The sequence below is a fragment of the Felis catus genome, chromosome E2 (assembly GCF_018350175.1).
Source record: "Felis catus isolate Fca126 chromosome E2, F.catus_Fca126_mat1.0, whole genome shotgun sequence".
Taxonomy (NCBI): Eukaryota; Metazoa; Chordata; class Mammalia; order Carnivora; family Felidae; genus Felis; species Felis catus.
The window spans coordinates 25,064,007-25,089,045 of record NC_058382.1 but is presented as its reverse complement, the minus strand read 5'-3'; the positions used below and the strand labels follow the sequence as shown (position 1 = coordinate 25,089,045).

The 25,039-nt window shown below is 36.6% G+C and overlaps 1 protein-coding gene and 1 long non-coding RNA gene across 2 annotated transcripts in view; both read left to right on the top strand.

Annotated features, from left to right (window-relative positions):
• The window catches only part of LOC111556304, a 54,879-nt gene that overhangs the window by 4,678 nt on the left and 25,162 nt on the right, over window positions 1–25,039 (top strand). The gene's annotated exons all lie outside the window — the stretch shown is intronic.
• Window positions 10,616–24,393, top strand: LOC101092222. Its single transcript, XR_006590151.1, has 4 exons — window positions 10,616–13,485; window positions 16,679–16,803; window positions 18,661–18,758; window positions 24,333–24,393. It is a non-coding gene; the product is annotated as an uncharacterized LOC101092222 (long non-coding RNA).

Genomic DNA, 25,039 nt, shown 5'->3' with positions numbered 1-25,039 from the left:
GTAAAAAATAGAGGAGGAAGGAAAGCTTCCATATTGAGTCTATGAGGCCACCATTACCCCGACACCAAAACCAGACAAAGATGCTACAGAAAAAGAGAAGTATAGGCCAGTATCTCAACAAAATAGTAGTGAACCGAATCCATCGATACATTAAAGAAATCATTCACCATAATCAAGTGGGATTTATTTTAGGATGCAAGTGTGGTTCAATCAATGTATAAGTCAATCAATGTGATATATCACATCCATAAGAGAAAGGATAAAAACCATATGATTATTCTAATAGATGCAGAAAAAGCATTCAACAAAGTACAACATGTATTCATGATAGAAAGCCTCCACAAAGTAGGTCTAGAAGGAACATACCTCAACATATAAAGGCCATATATGAAAACCCCCCGGCCAACATCATATTCAGTGGGGGAAAACTGAAAGCTTTTCCCCTAAGGTCAGGAGCAAGACAAGAATGTCCACTCTCCCCACTTGTATTCAACATAGTTTTGGAAAAGATACCCAAATTGATAAGAGAAAAGTAAAACTTTTCCTATTTGTAGTTGACATGATACTATGTATAGAAAATGCTAAAAAGACTCTACCAAAAAAAGTGCTAGAATACAAAATCAATATACGCTACAAATGAAGCATTCCTATATGCTACAAATGAAGCAACGTACAGTGAAATTAAGAAAACAGTCCTGAGTGTTGAGTCTGATAAGTTCTTTATAGATTTTGGATACTAACCCTTTATTCATTATGTCATTTGTAAATATCTTCTCCCATTCTGTCGGTTGCCTTTTAGTTTTGTTGATTGTTTCCTTTGCTGTGCAGAAGCTTTTTATCTTGATGAGGTCCCAATGGTTCATTTTTGCTTTTATTGTCCTTGCCTTCGTAGATGTGTCGAGTAAGAAGTTGCTGTGGCTGAGGTCAAAGAGGTTGTTGCTTGTTTTCTCCTCTAGGTTTTTAATGGTTTGCTGTCTTACATTTAGGTCTTTCATCCATTTTGAGTTTACTTTTGTGTATGGTGTAAGAAAGTGGTCCAGTTCTCCCAGCACCATTTGCTAAAGAGATTGTCTTTTTTTTCCATTGGATACTTTTTCCTGCTTTGTCAAAGATTAGCTGGCCACACATTTTGGGGGTCCATTTCTGTGTTCTCCATTCTATTCCATTGGTCTATGTGTCTGTTTTTGTGCCAATAATTACAGCTTTGTAGTAGAGGCTAAAGTCTGGGATTGTGATGCCTCCAGCTTTGGTTTTCTTTTTCAACATTACTTTGGCTATTTGGGGTCTTTTGTGGTTCCATATAAATTTTAGGGCTGTTTGTTCTAGCTTTGAGAAGAATGTCGGTGCAATTTTGATTGGGATTGCATTGAATGTGTAGATTGCTTTGGGAAGTATTGACATTTTAATAATATTTGTTCTTCCAATCCATGAGCATGGAATGTTTTTCCGTTTCTTTGTGTCTTCTTCAATTTCTTTGATAAGTTTTCTATATAGTTTTCAGCATACAGATCTTTTACCTCTTTAGTTAGGTTTATTCCTAGGTATTTTATGGTTTTTGGTACAGTTGTAAATGGGATTGGTTTCTCGATTTCCCTTTCTGTTGCTTTTTTATTGGTGTATAGAAATGGAACCGATTTCTGTACATTGATTTTGTATCCTGTGACTTTGCTGAATTCATGTATCAGTTCTAGCAGCTTTTCGGTGGAGTCTTTCAGGTTTTGTAGAGTATCATGTCTTCTGCAAAAATTGAAAGTTTGACTTCTTTGCCAATTTGGATGCCTTTTATTTCATTTTGTTGTCTGATTACTGAGGCTAGTACTTCCAATACTGTGTTAAGCAGTGGTAAGAGTGGACATCCCTGTCGTGTTCCTGATCTCAGGGGGAAAGCTCTCAGTTTTTCTCCATTGAGGATATTAGCTGTGAGCTTTTCATATATGGCTTTTATGATGTTAAGGTATGCTCCTTCTATCCCAACTTTCTTGAGGGTTTTTAAGAAAGTATGCTGTATTTTGTCAAATGGTTTTTCTGCATCTATTGACAGGATCGTATCGTTCTTACCCTTCTATTAATGTGGGGTATCACATTGATTGATTTATGAATATTGAACCAGCCCTGCAGCCCAGGAATAAATCCCACTTGATCATGGTGAATAATTCTTTTAAAATACTGTTGAATTCGATTTGCTAGTATCTTGTTGAGAATTTTTGCTTTATGTTCATCATGGATATTGGCCTCTAATTCTCATTTTTAGTGGGGTCTCAGTCTGGTTTGGGAATCAAGGTAATGCTGACTTCATAGGATGAGTCCGGAAGCTGTGCTTCCATTTCTATTTTTTGGAACAGCTTGAGAAGGATAGGTATTAACTCTGCTTTAAATGTCTGGTAGAATTGCTCCGGGAAGCCATCTGGCCCAGGACTGTTATATGTTGGGAGATTTTTTGATAACTAATTCCATTTCTTCACTGGTTATGGGTCTGTTCTAATTTTCTGTTTCTTCCTGTTTCAGTTTTGGTAGTGTGTGGGTATTTAGGAATTTTTCCATTTCTTCCCGGTTGTCCAGTTTGTTGGCATATAACTTTTCATAGTAGTCTCTAAGAATTGTTTGTATTTCTGTGGTGTTGGTTGTGATCTTTCCTCTTTCATTCGTGATTTTATCTATTTGGGTTCTCTTTTCTTTTTGAGAAGTCTGGCTGGGGGGTTATCAATTTTGTTTATTCTTTCTAAAAACCAGCTTTTAGATTCATTGATCTGTTCTATTGTGTTTTTTTTATTTGTATTTATTTCTGCTCTAATCTTTATTATTTCTCTTCTGCTGCTGGCTTTGGGGTTTCTTTGCTGTTCTGCTTCTTGTTCCTTTAGGTGTGCAGTTAGGTTTTCTATTTGGGATTTTTCTTGTTTCTTGAGATAGGCCTGGATTGGAATGTATTTTCCCCTTAGGACTGCCTTTGCTGCATCCCAGACGGTTTGGACTGTCGTGTTTTGATTTTAATTTGCTTCCATATATTTTTAAATTTCTTCTTTAATTGACAGGTTGACTTACTCATTCTTTAGTAGAATGTTCTTTAACCCCCATGCATTTGGAGGCTTTCCAAATATTTTCTTGTGGTTGATTTCAAGTTTCATAGTATTGTGACCTGGAAATATGCATGGTATGATCTCAATTCTTTTGTATTTATTGAGGGCTGTTTTGTGACAATATGTGATCTATCTTGGAGAATGTTCCATGTGCACTCAAGAAGAACGTGTATTCTCCTGCTTTTGGATGAAAAGTTCTAAATATCTGTCAAGTCTATCTGGTCTGGTGTATCATTCAAGTCCATTGTTTATTGATTTTTTGCCTAGATGATCTGTCCATTGCTATAAGTGAAGTATTGAAGTCCTCTGCAATTACCATATTTTTACCAATAAGATTGTTTGTGATTAATTGAGTCACATATTTGGGTGCTTAAAAGTTGGGGTCATAAACATTTATATTTGTTAGCTCTTCTTGATGGCTAGACCCTGTAATTACGATATAATGTCCTTCTTCATCTCTTGTTACAGCCTTTAGTTAAAATCTAGTTTGTCTAATATAGGTATGGCTACTCCAGCTTTGTTTTAACTCCCTGTAGCATGATAGATGGTTCTCCATCCTCTCACTTTCAATCTGAAGGTGTTCTCAGGTCTAAAATGAGTCTCTTGTATGGGGGCCTGGGTGGCTCGGTTGGCTAAGCATCCGACTCTTGGTTTCGGCTCAGGTCATGATCTCATGGTTTTGTGGGTTCTAGCCCCATGTCTGGCTCCTCCTCGCTGACAGTGCAGAGCCTTCTTGGGATTCTTTGTCTCCTCTCTCTGCCCTTTCCCCCACTCACAATGTTTCTGTCCTTCTCAAAATAAACTTAAAAAAAATTTTTTTAATGAGTCTCTTGTAGACAGCATACAGATAGATCTTGCTTTTTATCCATTCTGATACTCTGTGTCTTTTGTTTGGGGCATTTAGTCCATTTACATTCAGAGCTATTATTGAAAGATATGGATTTAGTGTCATTGTGTTATCTGTAGGTTTCATGCTTGTGGTGATGTCTCTGGTCCTTTGTAGTGTTTGCAGTGTTCCACTCACAGAGTCCCCCTTAGGATCTCTTGCAGGGATGGGTTAGTGGTCATGAACTCCATTAGTTTTTGTTTGTCTGGGAAAGGCTTTTTCTCTCCTTCTATTCTGAATGACAGCTTTGCTGGATGAAGGATTCCTGGCTGCATATTCTTCCTATTCAGCACATTGAATATTTCCTGCCACTCCCTTCTGGCCTGCCAAGTTTCAGTGGATAGGTCTGCTACTACCCTTATGTGTCAACCCTTGTAGGTTAAGGCCTGTTTGTCCATAGCTGCTTTCAGAATTTTCTCTTATATCTTTGTATTTTGCCTGTTTCACTATGATATGCCATGGAGAAGACCTATTCTTGTTAAATTTGAAGGAAGTTCTCTCTGCCTCCTGGATTTGGATGTCTGCCTCCTTCCCCAGATTAGTGAAGTTCTCTGCTATAAATTGTTCAAGTAAACCTTCTGCCTGTCTCTCTTTTCTTCTGGAACTCCTATGATATTTGATACTACTACGTTTCATTGAATCACTTAGTTTTCTAATTCTTCCCTCATGGTCTAGTGTTTTCTTATCTCTCTCTTTCTCAGCTTCATCATTTTCCATAATTTTATCTTGTTTCACTTATTCTCCCCTCTGCTTCCTCCATCCTTGATGTCACTGCATCTAGTTCATTTTGTACGTCATTTGCAGCATTTCTTTTTTTTTTTAAATTTTTTTAACGTTTTATTTTTGAGACAGAGAGAGACAGAGCATGAACGGGGGAGGGGCAGAGAGAGAGGGAGACATAGAATCGGAAGCAGGCTCCAGGCTCTGAGCCATCAGCCCAGAGCCCGACGCGGGGCTCAAACTCACGGACCGCAAGATCGTGACCTGAGCTGAAGTCGGACGTTTAACCGACTGAGCCACCCAGGCGCCCCATTTGCAGCATTTCTTAATTCGTCATGACTATTTCTTATCTTTGATCTCTGCAGCAGTAGATTCTCTGCTGCCTTCTATGCTTTTTTCAATCCCAGCTATTAATTTTATGACTATTATTCTAAATTCTTGGTCAATATCTGACCAATATAAACCAATTGTTTATATTTGTTTTGAGCAATTCTCTTGCAAGGGAAATAAAAGTAAAAATGAACTTTTGGGACCTAATCAAGATAAAAAGCTCCTGCACTGCAAAGGAAACAACAAAACTAAAAGGCAGCCGACAGAATGGGAGAAGATATTTACAAATGACATAATGAATAAAGGGTTAGTATCCAAAATCTGTAAAGAACTTACCAAACTCAACAGCTGAAAAACAATTCAGTGAAGAAATGGGCAGAAGACAGGAACAGACACTTTTCCAAAGAAGACATCCAGATAGCCAACAGACACATGAAGCGATGCTCAACATCACTCATCATCAGGGAAATACAGATCAAAGCCACACTGAGATACCACCTCATACCAGTCAGAGTGGCTAAAATTAACAACTCAGGAAACAACATGTTGGCAAGGTTGTGGAGAATCGGGAACCCTCCTGCACTGTTGGTGGGAATGCAAACTGGTGCAGCTGCTCTAGAAAACAGTGTGAAGGTTCCTCAAATAATTAAAAGTAGAACTATCCTATGACTCAGCAATAGCACTGCTAGGAATTTATCCAAAGGATACAGGAATGCTGATTCATAGGGGCACTTGTACACCAATGTTTATAAATTGCTTTCAACAATGGCCAAATCATGGGAAGAGCCCAAATGTCCATCAACACATGAATGGATAAAGAAGATGTGGTTTATATATACAATGGAATTCTTCTTGGCAATGAGAAAGAATGAAATCCTTCCATTTGCAACAATGTGGATAGAACTGGAGGGTATTATGCTAAGTGAAATAAGTCAGTTACAGAAAGACATATACCGTATATTTTCACTCATGTGGAACTTGAGAAGCTTAACAAGACCATGGGGGAAAGGGAAAAAATAGTTTCAAACAGAGGGAGGCAAACCATAATAGACCCTGAAATACAGAGAAGAAACTGAGGGTTGATGGGAGGGTGGGAGAGAGGGGAAAAGGGGGGATGGGCATTGAGGAGGGCATGTTTTGGGATGAGCCCTGGGTATTGTATGTAAGCGATGAATCATAGAAATCTACCCCTGAAACCAAAAGCACACTCTGCACAGTATGTTAGCTAACTTGACAATAAAGTATTTAAGAAAATTATACTTCAGTAACAAATGTTTGAAATCAGAAGTGGTTATTTTTTTTCTAAGATGCATTACTACTAAAGTAATGCGGGTTTTCATCCTGTGTGAAACAGCTGGACCATTATGAGATCACATTAGCACTAATTGATATTTTTTATGCAGTTTTTGCTAACCCAGCTTCATTGGACTCAAAAGGAGTTTTGAAATCCATAATAAAGGCTGTTTTGTAATCTTATCATGATTCTCTTGAATCAGGTTACTGCTGATTTCTCTGTAACAATATTTTCTTGAAAATCTCAGTAAAGTCAATATTAAGTTTTTTAAAAATAGTCCTGAAACAATAGTATTTTATGTTTTATTTGCTATAATATTATCATGTTTATGTTAATATATATATATATATGATATATATCATACTGTTAATAATTTCTTCTGAGGAGCTTCAATTTTTTATAATGTCTGTATTTGAGTCTATTATAATAATCTCATGTGTTTCAAAAAAATAAACAGTCCCATTTACAATGGCCCAAGACAACAAAATACCTAGAATAAATTTAAGGAGGTAAAAGACCTGTACTCTGAGAACTGTAAAATAATTTATGAAAGAAATTGTAGATGACACAAATAAATGGAAAGATATTCCATGCTCATGAACTGGAGGAACCAATATTATAAAAATGTTTACCCTACCCAAAACAATCTACAGATTTAATGCAATCCCTATCAAAATACCACCATCATTCCCTATCAGAATACCAACAGCATTTTTCACAGAACTAGAACAAATAATCCTAAAATTTGTATGGAACCACAAAAGACCCCAATAGCCAAAGCAATCTTGAAGAAGAATGAAACTGGAGGTTTCACAATACCAGATTTCAAGATATACTACAAAGAATAGAGAGCCCAGAAACAAAGCCACAAATATATGATCAATTAATGTTTGATGAAGGAGGCAAGAATGTACAATGGGAGAGACCATCTTTTCAGCATATGGTGTTGGGGAGACTGGACCACTCTCTTATGCCATAAACAGAAATAAGCTAATAACGGATTAAAGATATAAATGTGGTTCCTGAAACCATAAAAACCCTAGAAGGGAGTACAGGCAGTAATGTCTCTAACATTGATCATAGCAACATTTTTCTAGATATGTCTCCTGAGTCAAGGGAAACAAAAGCAACAATAAACTATTGGGACTACATTAAAATAAAAAACTTCTGTACAGTAAAGGAAACAGTCAGCAAAACTACAAGACAACTTACTGAATGGCAGAAGATATTTGCAAATGATATATCTGATATAGAGTTAGTATGCAAAATATATAAAGAACTGATACAACTCAACACCCAAAAAACAAATAATCCAATTAAAATGTGGGCAGAAGACATTAACAGACATTTCCCCAAAGAGGAAACCCAGATGGCCATCATACACATAAAAAGATACTCAGCGTCTCTTATCATCAGAGAAATGCAAATCAAAACCACAGTGAGATATCACCTCACACCTGTCAGAATGGCTAAAATAAAAAAACTTAAGAAACAAGTGTTGGTGAGGATATGGAGAAAAAGGAACCCTCTTGCACTGTTGGTTGGAGTGCAAATTGGTGCAGCCACTGTGGAAAACAACATGGAGGTTCCTCACAAAGTTAAAAATAGAACTACTCTAGGATCTACCAATTGCACTACCAGATATTTACTCAAAGAATATGAAAACACTAATTAGAAAAGTTATATACACCTCTATATTTATTATATTTACAATAGCCAAGATCTGGAAGCAGCTCAAGTGCTTATCAGCAGATGAATAAAGAAGTGATGTATACACGTACATACATACATACATACACACACACAGAATATTATTCAGTCATAAAAAAGAATGAAATCTAGCTGTTTGCAACAACATGGAGCTAGAGAGTATAATGCTAAATGAAGTAAGTCAGAGTAAGACAAATATTGTATGATTTCATTCATGTGGGATTTAAGAAACAACAAAGAAAAGAGAAAAAAAAACAGACTCTTCAACTATAAAGAACAAAGTGATGGTTGCCAGAGGGGAGGTAGTTGAGGAGATGGGTGAAATAGGTGAAGGGGGTTAAGGGTACACTTGTGGTGGACACTGAGTAATGTATAGGAATGTTGAATCACTGTATTATACATCTGGAACTAGTATAACACTGTAAAAAGTAAAAATAAAAATTATAGTCATCCTAGTGTGTGTGAAATAGGATATCATTTTGGCTTTGATTTGCATTTTCATAACAAATAAGGACATTGAACATCTTTCCATGTGCTTGTTGGCCATTTATGTATCTTGTTAGAGAGACATCTATTCAAGTTTGTTGTCCATTTTTAAATTGGCTTGTTAATTGGGTTTTTCTTTTTGTTGTTGTAAGAGTGTTTGTATATTCTGGATATAGATGCTTTTCAGATATATGATTTACAAATATTTGCAAAAACTATGGGTTGTCTTTTACTTTCTTATAGTGTCCTTTGATGCACAAACATTTTGTATTTTGATGAATGCCTATTTTTTCTTTTGTTGCTTGTGCTTTTGGTGTCATAACGAAGAAACCATCACCAAACCCAGGGTCATGAAGATTTACTTCTTTTATCGTCTGAGGGGTTTATTATTTTAGTTATGTTTACTTCCAATATTCATATTGAATTAATTTTTGTATGTAGTGTGAGGTAAGGGTTTAGCTTCATTCTTTTGTTTGCGGATATCCAGCTGTTCAAACTCCCATTTGTTGAAGACTATTTTTTCCTCATTGAATGGCCTTGACACTGTTGTCGAAAATCAAGCTACCATAGACATATGGGTTTATTTCTGGATTGTCACTTCTGTTCTGTTAATCTATATGTCTGTTCTTGTTCTTATGCCAGTACTACAGTGTGTGTCTGTCTGTGTGTGTGTAATTGATTCACAGGATTTTTGAAAAGACTTTTAAATTGAGGTATAATTGACAAATAACATGATACTAGTTTTAGCTGTATGTATCAAATCACATAATTATTTGATATTTGTACATATTGCAAAAATACCACCACTGTGGTTTTAAGTTCATAGCAAAATTGAGAGGAAGGTACAGGAATTTCCCATATGCCTTCTGCCCCCACATATGCATAGCCTCTCCATTGTCAACATCTCCCATCAGAATGGTAGATTTGTTACAACTGATAAACTTCTGTTATCATACCATTATCACCCAAAGTTTGTAGTTTACATTATGGCTTACTTTTTGGTGTTGGACATTCTTTGGGTTTGGACAAATGTATAATGACATTATCCACCATTACAGTATCTTATGGGATGTTTTTACTGCCTTTTGCTTCATGTATTCTTTCCTCCATCCCTGAATCCCTGTCAACCACTGATCTTTTTACTGTCTCTGTAGTTTTGCCTTTTTCAGAATGTTATATAGTTGGACTCATACAGTGTATAGCCTTTTTCAGATTGGTTTCTTTTACTTAATAATATGCACTGAAGGTTTCTGCATGTCTTTTCATGGGTTGATACCTCATTTCTTTTAAGTGCAGAGTAATACTCCATTATCTGAAAGTACCACAGTTTAACCATTCACTTAGTGAGGGACATTTTGGTTGCTTGCAAGTTTTGGCAATTATGAATAATTAAGCTGCTGCAAATGTGTGCAGGTTTTGTGTGCATATAAGTTTTTAATTCTTTGAGTTAAATACCAAGAAATATGATTGCTGGATAGTATGGTAAGAGTATGTTTAGTTTTGTAAGAAACTGCCAAACTGTCTTCCATAGTGGCTGTAGCATTTTTCGTTCCCACTAGCAATGAATGAAAATTCCTATTGCTCTACATTCTTGTTAGCATTTGATGTCCAGAGTTTAGGTTGTTTTAGTTAGCATTTCCCTGATAACATAAGATGTGGAGCATCTTTTCATATGGTTATATGCCATCTGTATATGCTTTAGTCAGGTGTCTTTTAAGGTCTTTGGCCCATTTTTAAAATCAGCCTGGTCCCCCCCCCCCCCCCGCCTTATTGCTGAGTTTTAAGAATTGTATGTATACTTTAAGTAGCACTCCTTTATGAGATATGTGTCTTGCAAATATTTTCTCCCAGTCTGTGACTGGTCTTTTTATTTGCTTGACAGTGTCTTTTGCAGAGCAGAAAAATTTAATTTTAATGATGTCTAGCTTATCAGTTCTTTCATGATTGTGCCTTTGGTGTCTTATCTAATGTTTATTTATTTTGAGAGAGAGAGAGAGGAGGGGGGAGGGAGAGAGGGAGAGAGAGGGTGAGCACAAGGGCATGAGTGGGGAAGGGGCAGAGAAAGAGGAAGAGAGAATCCCAAGCAGGCTCCATGTTGACTGTGCAGGGCTTGATCTGAAGAACTGTGAGATCATGACCTGAGCCAAAATCAAGACTTGGACGCCCAAACAACTGAGCCACCCAGGTGCCCTTCGTGTCATATCTAAAAAGTCATCACCAGTGGAAGTCATCTAGATTGTCTCATATGTTATCTTTTAGGAGTTTTATAGTTTTGTGTTTTACATTTAGGGCTGTGATCCATTCTGAGTTAATTTTTTATTTTGTGAAGAATGTAAAGTCTGTGTTTAGATTTTTAGGTTTGTTGTTTTTGTTTGTTTGTTTTGCTCTGGATGTCTAGTTCTGGCACCATTTGTTGAAAAGTTTATCTTTGCTCCATTGTATTGCTTTTGCTTTCTTTTTGGTCAAGGATCACTTGACTAATTTATGTGTGTCTATTTTTGAGCTCTCTATTCTGTTTCATTGATTTATTTGTCTGTTCTTTCACCAATACTACACTGTTGTAATTACAGTATCTTTATAGTCAGTCTTGAAGTTAGGTAGTGTCAGTCCTTGTTCTTAACATTGTGTTGGTTATTCTGGGTCTTTTGCCTCTATATAAAGTTTAGAATCAGTTTATCAATATTCACAAAATAACTTGCTGGGAATTTGATTGGGATTGTATTGAATCTTTAGGGAAAAAATGATATCTTGACACATTGAGTTTTCTTATCCATGAACATGGAATATCCATATATTTAGTTCTTTGATTTTTTTTTATTAGAGTTTTGTAGTTTTCCTCATAGTTTCTTCATATGGACTTTGTACATACATACTTTTTAGTATGAATACTTTGTAGTATGTAGACTGAAGTCTTTCATTTTTTTGGCATGCTAATGTAAAGGTATTATGTTTTTAATATTAAATTCCAGTTCATTGTTGGTATATGGAAAAGTGATGGACTTTTTAATATTATCCTTGTATGCTATAACCTTGTAATAGTAGCTTATTTCACTGAAGAGATTTGTGGTCAATTCTTTTGTATTTCTACATAGACATGTCATTTGAAAACAGAGTTTTATTTTTATTTTTTCCTTCTGAATCAGTATACCTTTTATTTTCTTTTCTTGTCTTATTGCATTACTAGGACTTCCAATTTGATGTTGAAAAGGAGTGGTGAGACGGGACCTTCTTGCCTTGTTCCTGACCTTATTGGGAGAGCTTCTAGTTACCTGTAGTATTTTTTGTTTGTTTTTTGTTTGTTTGGTAGATAGTGTTTATTAAGTGGAGGATTCCCTTGTATTCCTAGCTTATGGAAAGTTTTTATCATGAATGGGAGTTGGGTTTGCTCAATTGCTTTTTCTTTATCTACTGATATGATCATGTGATTTTTCTTTAGGTTGTTGATGTGGTAAATTACATTAATTAATTCTTAAGTGTTGAACTAGCTTTGTATACCTCAGATAAATCCCACTTGGTTGTGGTATATAGTTTTTTTTTTTTTAACACATTGTTGGATTTGATTTGTTAATACTTTGTTGAGAATTTTTACATCTGTGTTCATGAGATATATTGGTTTGTAGTTTTCTTGTCCGTAGTTTTCAGTCTTCGTCTGGTTTTGATATTAGAGTGATGCTGGCCTCATAGAATGACTTAGGATGTAATTTCTCTGCTTCTATCTTCTGAAAGAGATTACAGAGAATTAGTATAATTTCTTTCTTAAATGTTTGGTAGAATTTACCAGTGAACCTCTTTGTGCTTGGTGCTGTTTTTGAAAGTTATTATTTATTGATTCATTTTTTTTTTAGTAGATATAGGCCTGTTCAGATTGTCTATTTTTTTGTGTGTGAGTTTTGACAGATTGTGTCTTTCAAGGAGTTTCATTTCCTTGAATTTGCCATTTCACCTAGGTTATCAAATTTGTGGGCGTAGAGCTATACATAGGTATTCCTTTATTATCCTTGTAACATCCATGGTGATGTCCATCCATAGTGATGTTCCCTCTTTCATTTCTGACTTTAGTCATTTGTGTCCTCCCTTTTTCTTAGTTAGCCTGGTTACAGACTTAATGTCTTTTTCAAAGAACCAGCTCTGGTTTTATTGATATTTTCTGTTGGTTTCCTGTTTCACTTTCACTGATTCCTGCTCTGATGTTTGTCTTTTTTTGCTTGCTTAACTTTTTCTTTTTTTACTATTTTCCTCTGGAGAAGCTTATTGATTTCAGATGTCTTTTCTAATATATGCATTCAATGCTGTAAGTTTCCCTGTAAGCACTGATTTTGCTGCATCACACAAATTTTGATGTTTTTATTTTCATTTAGTTCAAAATATTTAAAATTTCTCTTGAGATTTCTTTTTTGACCTATATGTTATTTCAAATTGTGTGGTTTAATTCCCATGTATTTTGTGATTTTCTAGTTACCATTCCGTTATTGATTTCTAATCTAATTCCGTTGTAGTCTGACAGACATTGTATGCTTTCTATTCACTTAAACTTGTTAAAGTGTGTTTTAGGGCCTAGAATGTGATATATCTGGGTGATTGTTCTATGTGAACTTTGGAAGAAAAGTATTCTTCTGTTGTTGTATGAAGTAATGTACAGCTGTTATGGTCTGAATGTTTGTGTTGTCCTGAATTCATATGTTGAAATCCTAACCTCCAAAGGTGATGAAATCTTGATACCAATACCCTGATACCCAAAGGTATTAGTAGGTGGGGCCTCTGGGAGATGAGTAGGTTGTGAGAGTGGAACCCTCATGAATGGAATTCATATTCTCATAAAGGAGATCCCATAGAACTCCCCATACCTTCTGCTATATGAAGACATACTGAGGACTCTGCTATGAGCTAGGGAGTGGGTTCTCATAAAAATGTGACCATGCTGTTACCTTGATCTTAGACTTCCTAGCCTCCAGGCATGTGAGGAATACATTTCTGTCATTTTTAAGGTACCCAGTGTGTGATATTTTGTTATAGCAGCTCAAGTGGACTAAGACAGATGTCCATTATATCCAGTTGATTGAAGGCATTATTGAGTCAACTGTGTGTCCTTCCTAGTTTTCTGCCTGTGGGAGGGCAAAAAATCCCACTTTTGTTGGAGGGGTAGTGAAATCTTCAACTGTAATAGTGGATTTGTCAGTTTTTGCCTATGTATATTGATGCTCTGTTGTTAGGCACATTATGGATTGTTACGTCTTGTTGGAAAGTTTACTTCTTTATCATTATGTAATGCTCTTCTTTATCCTTGATAACTTTACTTGCTCTGAAGTCTGCTCTATCTGAAATTAATATAGCTACTCCTGCTTTTCTTTTGTTAGTGTGATTAATTTTTCTCTATCCATTTACTTGTAAATCTATGTATTTTTATGTTTAGAAGGGGTTTCTTGTAGACAGTGTATTTTGGTATTTTGGTTTGTCTACTTGGTAGACAGTGGGTTTTGGTTTTTGATCCACTTCAGTTTGTCTGTTAATTGGTAGATTGAGACCATTGATGTTCAAAGTGATTATTGTTAGAGTTTGGTTAATATATACATTATTTGTTATTGTTTTCTGCTTTTATTGCTTTTATTCTTTGTTTCTATTTTTGCCTTACACTTTTTGTGTGTGTGGTTTTTATTGAACATTATATAAAATTTCATTTCTCTCTTTAAGCGTATCACTTACGCTTTTTGATTGGTTGCCTCATAGTTTGAAATCAGCATTTACAACTAATCCAAGTCCACTTTCAAATAATACTCTGCTGTTTCATGAGTAGTGTGATTGCCTTATCATAACAAAATAACAGTGATTCTTCTAACCTTTGTATTATTGCTATCTATGGTTCATGAGTATATATGTATATATTTATACATATGTATCATATGTGTTTATGTCTACATATACATATAATCATACCCACACATATATATACAGAATAAATATAAGCATATGCAATTGTATATATTGTTATAATTGTTATTCTGAAGAGACTGTTAGATTAGGAAATATAAGTTTCATACTTATATTTATAGTTCTATGATTTATACTTCTATGCATCTCAGTTATACCTCTATGATGCTCTTGTTTTCTTTATATATAGTACATCCAAGTTTCTGATCCTATTATTTTCCTTTTCTCTAAAGAACTTCATTTAACATTTCATGCAGGACAGGTCTACTGGCAACAAATTGCCTTAAGTTTTGTTTGCCTGTGGAAAGTATTTCTCCTTCACTTTTGAAGGATAAAATCCTTAGTTTGAAGGCATATTTCTATTTGAATGTATTATACTTAAGAACATTTAGAACCATTATTTATAGGAATGCTACAAACAAGAAAGAGCTATAAAATTTCAGTTTCTTTATAACATTCTCCATGGAGGACTGTATTTCAGAGACATCTGAATCAGTCTTGAGAGGTGATAATTAGTTCAGTTGCAAAAATGTCACAATAGACATTTTCATTAAGTAATGGAAATCAAGCTATTAATTGAATGTGAATTTGTGTCTCATTTAACTAGAATAGTCTTTGCTAGTTCTGAATGTGGGCATATATGATATTCTTGGTAATCTATTTTAAGTAAATGAATTAGTATCTTTGAACTTGTAAAATAAGGACTTGGGGGTGGCGCCTGGGTGGCTCAGTTGGTTAAGCATCTGACTCTTTGTTTCAGCTCAGGTCATGATTTCCCAGTTTGTGAGTTCAAGCCCTGTGTTGGGCTCTGTGCTGTTAGTGCGAAGCCTGCTCAGGATTCTCTCTCTCTCCCTCTTTCTCTGGCCCTCCTCTTGCTCATGCTCTCTCTCTCAAAATAAGTAAATGAACTTTAAAAGTGAAAAAAAAAAAGGACTTGGATATATCAAGAGTACAGTTGTATCTTATAAATCAGTTACTAAAGTTCTTTCTCTTTAATAGAAGCTGGAGATCTGCTTTCTCAGTATTTTTGCTGAGGAGAAAGATCTCTACCAGAATTTGTTAGGTTAGGTTTTTTTTCCTTTTTTTACTTATGCATTTTATTTTTGTAATTTATTTTTTATGAAATTTTTATTTTAATTCCAGTATAGTTAGCATATACATATATTAGTTTCAGGTGTATAATATAGTGACTCGATAATTCTATACATAGTGCTCATCACAATAAGTGTACTCTTTAGTATCCATCACCTATTTCACCCATCCCCTCACTCACCTCCCCGTTGGCAACCATCAGTTTGTTCTCTATAGTTAAGAGTCTGTTTCTTGGTTTGCCTCTCTCTCTTTCTTTTTTTCCTTTGTTTTGTTTCTTAAATTCCACACGAGTGAAATTATATGGTACTTGTCTTTCTCTGACTGCTCATTTCACTTAGCATTTTATACTCTCTAGTTCTGTCCACATCATTGCAAATGCCAAAATTTCTTTCTTTTTTATGGCAGAAAAATATTCTGTAACACACACACACACAATACTCCAGTACTTGATCCGTTTATCAGTTGATGGACACTGGGACTGTCTCCATACTTTGGCTATTGTAGATAATGCTGCTACAAACAGTGGGATGCATGTATCCCTTTGAGTAAATATTTTTGTATTGTTTGGTTAAATACCTAGCAGTGCAATTACTGGATTGTAGGGAAGTTCTATTTTAAACTTTTTGAGGAACCTCCATACTGTTTTCCAGAGTTGACTGTACTAATTTCCATTCCCACCAACAGTGCAAGAAGATTCCCCTTTCTCCACATTCTCACCAACACCTGTTGTTTCTTGTGTTGTTGATTTTAGCCATTCTGACAGGTTGTGAAGTGGTATTTCATTGCAGCTTTGATCTGTATTTCCTTGATGTTGAGCATCTTTTCAGATGTGTCTGTTGGCCATCTGTATGTCTTTGGAAAAATGTGTATTCATGTCGTCTGCCCATTTTTAATTGGATTTTTCATTTTTGGAGTGTTGAATTTTATGAGTTCTTTATATATTTTGGGTATATATTTTGGATATGTATATTATGAAAAGTTATATGACAACAAAATGGATAACCTAGAAGAAATGGATAAATTTCTAAAAACATAATTTCCCAAAAATGGAATCAGGAAGAAATAGAAAATTTGAATAGACTTGTTACCAGTAATGAAATAGAATTAGTAATCAAAAAACTCCCACGAAACAAAAGTCCAAGACCTTCTTCACCTTGACAGGTGAATTCTACCAAGCATTCTCAAACTATTCCAAAATATAGAAGAGAAAGGAAAACTCCCAAATTCATTCTTTGGTTCCTGATACAAAAATCTGACAAAGATACTACAAGAAAAGAGAACTACAGGTTGGTATCTCTGATGAACAGATACAAACGTCCTCAACAAAATATTAGTGAATCTAATCCAACAATACATTAAAGAAATCATTCACCATGATCAAGTAGGATTTATTCCTGGGATGCAAGGGTGGTTCAATATTTGTAAGTCAATCAGTGTGATACATTACATCCATAAGAGACAGGATAAAAACCAAATAATTATTTCAATAGATGCGGAAAAAGCATTTGACAAAGTACAACATCCATTCATGATAAAAACCTACAAAGTAGGTCTAGAGGAAACATACTTCAACATAACAAAAGCCTTATATGAAAAACCCTCAGTGAACGTCATACTCAATGGGGAAAAACTGAGGGCTTTTCCCTTAAGGTCAGGAGCAAGACAAGAATGTCCACTTTCGCCACTTTTATACGAGAAAGTACTGGAAGATCTAGCTACAGCAATTAGACGGCTTAATTAATTTTAAATAATTTAATTGGACAAAATGTATATGTTCTAGTGTATGAGACATCTTGAAAATACATGAGTATAAAGCACTACTAGTAAGCTTTATTCAAGAAAAACAGAATAGACCTTTTAAAAAATGTTTATTTATTTTTGAGAGAGAGTGTGCAAGCATGAGCGGGGGAGGGATAGAGAGAGAGACAGAATTTGAAGCAGACTCTGCGCTGTTAGCGCAAAACCCAGTGTGGGGCTCGAACCTATGAATCATGAAATCATGACCTGAGCTGAAGTCCTGCCCTCAACTGACTGAGCCACCCAGGTGCCTTGAGAATGGACATTTTTACATATTGAATTATAGTTTTCTGAATGTACTTCTTTTAAAAAAATTTTTTTTAATGTTTATTTTTGAGAGAGAGATAGAATGTGAGCAGAGGAGGGATAGAGAGAGAGGGAGACACAGAATCCGAAGCAGGCTCCAGACTCTGAGCTGTCAGCACAGAGCCCGATGCAGGGCTCTAACTCATGAGCGGTGAGATCGTGACCTGAGCCAGAGTCAGCTACTTAACCGACTGAGCCACCCAGGCTCCCCTGATTGTATTTATTCTTGTTTGTACTGTTTTGTTGAAAATCTTTTCTGGTTTTTGGTGAATAATTCTCAATTAAAGGATTGTCATTAGTGAAACTATTTGGGAGCAATATTTTTTTTTTCTTTTCAAATTTTTATTTAAATTCTAGTTGGTTAACATATAGTGCAGTATTGGTTTCAGGAGTAGAATTCAGTGATTCATCACTTACATTCAACACCGAGTGCTCATCATGTGAGCAATATCTTTAAAAGTTGTTTTTCAAAAAAAAAGTTATAGAGAGGGAGGGAGGAAAACCATAAGAGACTCTTAAATACAGAGAACAAACTGAGGGTTGATGGGGGGTGGAGGAGAGGGGAAAATGGGTGATGGGCATTGAGGAGGGCACTTGTTGGGATGAGCACTGGGTGTTGTATGGAAGCCAATTTGACAAATTATATTTAATAAATAATAAAAAATAAAAGTTTTTCTTTTTTGCAGGGGTTTAAATATTGAAATATGAAATGTTTGAATAAAACCACAGTGGATTGTATCAAATTGATATCCTGTTTGTGATATCAATATATGTATATATTATATATATATGATATCAACATATAATATCTATATATGTATATGTACGTATACATATTTAGACATGTATATTATGTATACATATACATAATAGTTTTGCCAAGTGTTACTATTGGAGGAAACTAGGCAAGTGGATAAGGGTTTCTTGATAGTATTTCTTGTAATTGCATCTGATCTTACAATTTCCTTAAATAAAAAGTAAACAAAAAAGCAAAAAAGCCAAAAAATGATATGATGAAAGACTTCTATTTTTTTGCCAAGGTGGAGTAACAGAGACCAGATTTTTTCTCCTAACTGTAACATCCATAAAAAACAGATGAAACATTTGAAATAATGGATTTCAGGACATTGGACATCAGGTAATGAAGGATAGTGACTCATACAATTGAGAAACAAATTAGATGAGCCATGTAATTGCCCTGACTTACTGCCCTAAGAGAATTTCTGGCTGTGGCACAGGGAAAAATACTTCAGGAGTAGCACCACAGACTCAGTTGAGGAGACAGACAAAAGTCCAGAGAGACCTAAGAAACAAAAGGTTGAAACATGTCCACAGTTTAACCCAATTAGAAGTTCAAAATTTGCTATTAGATTTTGTGCAATGAAAAGATGAAAGGGCTGATTTCTTTGTGTGTCTGTACAGCATAGGTTCTGGGTTAACTTTAACATCTGCTGAAGGGTATGAGTGGTAAACCTTTTTAGCATAAGTTGATACTGGGGCTCAAATTACAGTTATACCTGGGATCCTACTAAATTTAAACAAAGTATCCCTATAGTTTTAAAGGAGTTACAAAATATAGAGAATAAATAGTTATGTCTCATCTTAACTGTCAAAACTATTGCTGCCTAAATTCCCTATAGTCATAATGTATATTGCCATAAAATATCTCAGAGTGGGCACGGATGCTCAGACCCATCAAGTAATACATTAAAATTAGTCTGTTGGAGTGTCTGGGTGGCTCAGTCAGTTAAGCGTCCAACTTTGGCTCAGGTCATGATCTTGCAGTTTGTGAGTTCGAGCACTGCGTTGGGGTCTCTGCTGTCAGCACAGAGCCCTCTCTCTCTCTGCCTCTCACCTGCTCATACTTGCTCTCTCTCAAAAATAAATAAACATTCAAAAATTATAAAATTAGTCTGTGGCACTTATAATTAGCTTTACCAAATGGGGCTCTGTGACTCCCATTAAAATAGTTAATATTGGCCCAATATAAATTAAAACAGGGACTTGACGGATTGAAGGTACACAAGACTTGTTTAAAGAACAGTGTTTATCTTCACTGCTTCTCTACCTCATTGCCCAATTTTACCTGATTTTTAATTTTGTGGATTACCACAACCTTAATTTTGTGGCTCTACCCATTAAGGCCTCTATGATCAATATTATTGAAATTACTGACTACATCCAATCAATGTCTCATAAGTATTTTGCTAACCTGTTCTGGTCAGTGCCTATTTCAAGAATCTCTCAACCATAGTTTGCCTTCACCTTCAAATAAACATAATACACCTTTACCTAGCTTCCTATGGATATGTCAACAACCTTGCCATTGCACACAGTCTTTACAGGCAAGATGTTAAAGCACCACATTTCTCCAGAAGCACAGGTATGACATCCCAGTGATGATATCCTCCTCCAAGGAGATTGATTTGACACACTTATTCAGGACATACAGATACTTACAAAGGATTCCAGAGAAAGGGCATGGGCCATTACCCTACACATAATAGAAGTCTTTGTTATCTTGGTTAAATACCTGAAAAATTATTTGGTTTGCTGAGAACAGCTCTATTGCTGATACTATCAAGGAATAACTATTGACCCTCTCAGCAATATTCAAACAAGCATAATATCTTTGGGGCTCTTTTGGATTCTGAAGCCAATGTATTCCTCATTTACAAATTATTCTTAAGCCCATTTATTGTGTTACTTATAGATACCTTGAATGGAGACTCTACAACAAAGTGTTTTAGAATTTGTGGAAATTGCAATGTAACAGACACTCCCATAGAGCCCCAAAGACCTCTTTACTGTAGAAGTGTTAGCAACCTCCTCCTATGTCTCCTGGAATCTCTAGACCGTCCATTATGACCATAAGTTGTCTGTAAGCTTCTGATGCAAGAAACTGCCCTTCTTGGCCCCATGGTATACACCATTAGCAGTAATTGTTGGCTACATACTAATTTTCCTGGAAAATAGAGGCTCTGAGCCCATTACCCTCTTTTCTCAGCTGCCCACTATGCCTTAGGTCATGGAGGTAGCAACCTGTAAGCTCAATATAGCCTCAAAGTCTCCTTGTGAAGACCAAAATAGAACCACCATATAGCCAAACCTGAGCCCCCTGGCATATTCCACCTGTAGGACGGTTGGTCTCCCTTTTTTTCAGTCTTTTGTCAGATGCCACAGTGCTGGAGGGCATCACCCCTTTACTGGACCCCTTAGATACTTAAGGAACTCCTTGTGATCAACTGAGTGTGCTGCAAAGGGAGTTTGTACAGTTTTCTATGACATCACAGTTGTTGGAGCCCATGGGAAAGCTGCTGCTGTCCATTTCTTAAGTGGGATGTTGCTGATCAAAGACAGGACTTGGGGCACCTTGGTGGCTCAGATGATTATGCATCTGACTCTTGGTTTCCACTCAGGTTATAATCTCAGTTCGTGGGTTTGAGCCCCATGTCAGGCTTCACAGCTGACAGCTCAGAGCCTGCTTGGGACTCTCTCTCTCTCCCTCTCTCTCTGCCCCTCCCTTGCTCATGCTATCTCTGTCTCTCTCAAAGTAAATAAATAAACTTAAAAAAAAAATTAAGGGGCACCTGGGTGGCTCAGTTGGTTAAGCGCTGACTTCGGCTCCGGTCATGATCTCACTGTTTGTGAGTTCGAGCCCCATGTCAGGCTCTGTGCTGACAGCTCAGAGCCTGGAGCCTGTTTCAGATTCTGTGTCTCCCTTTCTCTCTGCCCCTCTCCCACTCATGCTCTGTTTCTCTTTCTCAAAAATAAATAAACATTAAAAATTAATAAAAAAATTAAAAAGACAGGAGTCAAGGGTCAGCACAAGTGGCCAAATTTCAGGCAATTATCTTAGCACTAGATGCTCTGTCCAGCAGTCAACTACATATTTTTATTGCCAATGGTCTGGCCGTCTGGTCTTGCCAATGGCAGCAACAACTCCTTACCCAAGGTTGGCCCTTTGGGGTAAAGAATTTTGGGAATTTCTTACCTCACAGACACCCAAAATATAAATCAAACATTTCTCTGCACATACTAAAGCCACAGTACAAGGCCTCACTAAGGCATTCCTTATCCCAGTTGTAGTTCTAGACATTATTGGTAGTGACCAAGGCACTCTTTTTACTTCTCAAAATACACAATGCATTCAGCAAAATCCTCACCTCCTTTAGTGGTCTCAGGCTATACAAGAGACCTTACATATTGCCATAATGGTTTGCTTAAACAAGTTCATGTTCAATTAAGTAAAACAGCTGATTTCAACCATCAGGTAAACGTCAGGAGTAAATTTTAATAAAATGCCTGACTCCCATTTTTTGATCAAGTTTGATTGCAGATGGCTTTGAAACCCCAACATTTCTTTCTCCTGCTGGCCACATTTTGGCAAGTTGATAAGAAAGCCTGGATACTCCCTCCTTTCATGCCAACAGAGCGTTCAAACCATGTCAACCACAGCTGCTCTCCTGTAGGAGAGCAATCCTTCCCCCTAACTGCGGTAAAAATGGAACTAACCTCCTTTCCTCACTTCTCAAGTCTTTTGGGCCTGCTTGGGATCTTTCCCTGTTCTCCCCCAAACCCTCATTACCAAAGCCTTTTCATTACCAAACCCTCCTGGTACATGGGTAGCATCATCAGTGCCAACATCTGAACCAAATTTTGGATATGAGATCCATGTGCCTCTGCAGGGTGACCACAGTAGTAGAAAAAGGATTTTTTTTCCAACAGGCGATGGTAGAATAATTAGATATGCACATGTAAAAAATCCCCCCCAAAAACAAACTTTTTCGCAATTGTTTTTTATTGTGGTAAGATATATGATGTAAAATTTATCATCTTAACTATCTTTAAGTGTACAGTTCAGTGGTATTAAGTTCATTCATATTATTGTGCACCAATCACCACTGTCCATCTCCAGAATAGTTTTCATCTTGAAAGCTGAAACTCTATACCCATTAAACAATAACTTCCATTGGCCCCTCCACCCAGCCCCTGGCAACTACCCATCTATTTTCTTTTTAAAAAAATTTTTTAAATATTTATTTTTGAGAGAGAGAGAGAGACAGAGACAGAGACAGAGTGTGAGCAGGGGAGGGGCAGAGAGAGAGGGAGACCTGGAACCCGAAGCAGCTCCAGCCTCTGAGCTGTCAGCACAGAGCCTGACGTGGAGCTCGAACTCACAGACTGAGATCATGACCTGAGCCAAAGTTGGATGCTTAACTGACCGAGCCATCCAGGTGCCCCTACCCATCTATTTTGTCTCTATTAATTTAACTGCTATAGGTCCCTCCTGTAAATGGAGTCATACTGTGTGTATCTTGTGTAAATGGCTTATTTCACTTAAATGTCCCTAATGGTTCATGTTACAGCAAGTTTTGGAAAAGTTTGAGAAGGACTGGTGTTAGTTCTTCTTTAAATGTTTGGTAGAATTTGCCAGGAAGCCATCAGGTCCAGGACACTTCTTTGTTTAGAGATTTTTGATTACTGATTCAGTTTCCTTACTAGTAGGTCTGTTAAATATTCCATTTTTTCATGATTTAGTCTTGCTAGGTTTTGTGTTTCTAGGAATTAGTCTATTTCATCTATGTTTTCCAGTTCATTAGCATACTGTTCATAGTACTGTCTTATAATTCTTTTTATTTCTATAGAATCAGTAGTAACCGCCCCCCCCCCCCCGCCACTTTTGTTTCTGATTTAGTATAAGCATGCTTTGGAGATATTACGGGTTCAGTTCCCAGACCACTGCAGTAAAATGAATGTTGCAATAAAGCAAGCCAGATGAATTTTTAGGTTTCCCAAGGCATATAAAAGTTATGTTTATATTATACTGTAGTCTATTAAGTGTGCAGTAGCATTTGTCTAACAATACAATGTATATACCTTAATTAAAAAATACTTCATTTAGGGCACCTGGGTGGCTCAGTTGGTTGAGCATCTGAGTCTTGATTTTGGCTCAAGTCATGATCCCAGGGTCATGGGATTAAGCCCTGCATGTCGGGTTCTGCTCAGAGCATGGAGCCTGCTTAAAATTCTCTCTTCTTCTGCCCTTCTCCCTTACTTGCACACTCTCTCTCTTTAATAAAAAGAACTACTTCATTGCTCAAAAATGCTAACCATCATCTGAGCTTTCAGTGAGTTGTGATCTTTTTGCTGGTGGAAGGTTTTGCCTTGATGTTGATAGCTGTTGATTAATCAGGGTAGTGATTGCTGGAGGTTCAGGTAACTGTGGCAGTTTCTTAAAATAAGACAACAATGAAGTTCTTCCTTTCACAGTTTCTCTGTAGCATGCAATGCTGTGAATAGCATTTACCCATAGTAAAACTTCTTTCAAAATTGGAGTCAGTCCTTTTTTTAATTAATTAGTTTATTTTGAGACAGGGAGCAAGCAGGGGAGGGGCAGAGAAAGAGGGAGAGAGAATCCCAGGAAGTTTCCATGCTGCCAGAGTGGAGCCCGGCATGGGGCTCAACCTCACGAACCGCGAGATTATGACCTGAGCTGAAACCAAGAGTTGCACACTTAACCAACTGAGCCACCCAGATGTCCCTGGTGTCCAAACTGTTAGCACAGAGCCTGACACTAACAGTGAGATTATGACCTGAACCAAAGTCGGATGCTTACCGAGCTGCCCAGACACTCCTGAATCATGAATGTTCTTGATAGCATCCAGAATGGTGAATTTTTTCCATAAGGTTTTCAATTCATTTTTCCTAGATCCATCAGGGGAATCACTATCTATGGGAGCTAGAGCCTTACAAAATGTATTTCTTGAATAAGAAGACTTGAAAGTCAAAATAGCTCCTTGATCCATGGGCTGCAGCATGTATGTTGTGTTAGCAGGCATGAAAACATTAGTGTCACTGTACATCTCCATCAGAGCTCTCGGATGATCAGGTGCGTTGTCAATGAACAGTGATATTTTGAATGGAATCTTTTCTGGGCAGTAGATCTTAACAGTGGGCTTAAACTATTCAGTAAACCATGTGGTAAACAGGTGTGCTCTCTAGGCTTGGTTTTTCCATTTATAGAGCATAGGCAGATTTAGTGTAATTCTTAAGGGCCCTAGGATCTTTGAAATGGTAAATGAGCATTGTCTTCAACTTACAGTCACTAGATGCATTAGCCTACAAGGAACCCAGCCTGTCTTTTGAGGCTATGAAAGTCCTAGATGGCATCTTGTTCCAATATAAGGCTGTTCCATCTACACTGAAAATCTGTTATTTAGTGTAGCCACCTTCATTAATTATCTTAGCTAGATCTTCCAGATAACCAACCCACTGCTGCTTCTCCATCAGCACTTGCTGCTTCACTTTGTACTGTTATGTTATGGCTTCTTTCCTTAAACCTCATGAACCAACCTCTACTAGCTTCAGACTTCTGCAACTTCCTTTCCTCTCTCAGCATTCATAGAATTGAAGAAA